The sequence below is a fragment of the Mandrillus leucophaeus genome, unplaced genomic scaffold (assembly GCF_000951045.1).
Source record: "Mandrillus leucophaeus isolate KB7577 unplaced genomic scaffold, Mleu.le_1.0 Scaffold270, whole genome shotgun sequence".
NCBI classification, from domain to species: domain Eukaryota; kingdom Metazoa; phylum Chordata; class Mammalia; order Primates; family Cercopithecidae; genus Mandrillus; species Mandrillus leucophaeus.
Window position 1 is genome coordinate 958,003 of NW_012102810.1, and position 1,693 is coordinate 959,695.

Consider the following 1,693-nt stretch of genomic DNA (forward strand, 5'->3'; position numbering starts at 1 on the left):
TTGTGTCCAACAATTTATATAGTTTGTAGTATTTAGGAGACAATCTCATGGATAATTTACTGGAGAGAAGAGAAACTGGGGCAGTTCAGTGGCGCGATCTCGGCTCACTGCAAGCTCTGCCTCCCAGGTTCACGCCATTCTCCTGCCTCAGCCTCCTAAGTAGCTGGGACTACAGGCGCCTGCCATCGCGCCAGGCTAACTTTTCGTATTTTCACTTGAGATGGGGTTTCACCATGTTAGCCAGGTTGGTCTCAATCTCCTGACCTCATGATCCACCTGCCTCAGCCTCCCAAAGTGCTGGGATTACAGGCGTGAGCCACCGCATCCAGCCAATAAAGGAAAGTTTTAAAAAGTATACTAGGATGAAAGACAGTCATTCAACAAAACACAGTTCCTTTTTTTGTTTTTGGAGATGGAGTCTCCCTCTGTGAGAGTGGAGTGCAATGGTATGATCTTGGTTCACTACAACCTCTGCCTCCCAGTTCAAGCAATTCTCTCGCCTCAGCCTCCCGAGTAACTGGAGTTACAGGTACCTGCCACGACGCCCAGCTAATTTTTGTATTTTCAGTAGAGATGGGGTTTCGCCATGTTGGTCAGGCTGGTCTCGAACTCCCGACCTCAGGTGATCTGCCTACCTCGGCCTCCCAAAGTGCTGGGATTACAGGTGTGACCCACCGCGCCCAGCCCTGTTTTCAATTTCTTTCCTCATCTTTTGTGTTAATGTGAAAGCTAAAACATTTTCCTTTTTAAAAATTATTTTTGAAGAGGTAGTAACTGATGCCTGCAATAGACTGTATGTGTAAGTTGCAGAGAGACAGAAAAATGAACCAGGTATCAACCGAAGGAGAATCCACATTACTCTTAAAGAAAAAATACTAATTATCCCATTTTGAGTGAAACGTAATGAAAAGGTAAAGCTTTCTTTAACAGATCTTTTTAGTAGGGAGAACACCTAAAGATCTGTATCAGATACATTTTCAAGAGTTTTGCTTTTCTTTTTTTTTTAAAAAGATGGGAACTCGCTATGTTTCCCAGGTTGGTCTGGAACTCCTGGTCTCAAGCGATCCTCCCATCTTAGCCTCCTGAGTAGCAGGGATTCCAGGTGCAAGCCACTGCAACCAGCAAAAGCTTTATACTGTGGAAGTTGAACTAGTGGCTTTAATGTGGAGGAAAAAAGATGAATGCTGATGGTCACTTATGTAAATCACCATTCAAGATAGTCACTTATGTCTTACCATTTCAATGCCCAATGTGAGGGCACTGAAAATGCCTTTGATTAAAATTTTACATTATTTTCTTTATGGTGCTTTTTTCCGCCCTTGCTCCCTGTGGAGTTCACATTTTTATGGTTTTTAAAACCAGTTTAGGCTGGGTGTGGTTGGTGGCTCACATCTGTACTCCCAACACTATGGGAGGCCAATGCAGGAGGATTGCTTGCGCTCAGGAGTTCAAGACCAGCTTGGGCAACAAAGTGAAACCCCATCACCCCATCTCTACAGAAAAAAACAAAAAACAAAAAACAGATAATTAATAAATAAATAAATTAGCCAGGTGTGGTAGTGTACACCTGTAGTCCCATCTACATGGGTGGCTGAGGTGGGAGGATCTCTTGGGCCCAGGAGTTTCAGGCTGCAGTGAGCTGTGACTGTGCCACTACACTCCAACCTGGGGGATAGACCCTATCTCAAAAACA

At 44.2% G+C, this 1,693-nt stretch overlaps 1 protein-coding gene across 1 annotated transcript in view; it reads right to left on the reverse strand.

Annotated features, from left to right (window-relative positions):
• CECR2 (cat eye syndrome chromosome region, candidate 2) overlaps positions 1 to 1,693 on the reverse strand; it is a 70,042-nt gene that overhangs the window by 37,986 nt on the left and 30,363 nt on the right. The window lies entirely within an intron of this gene.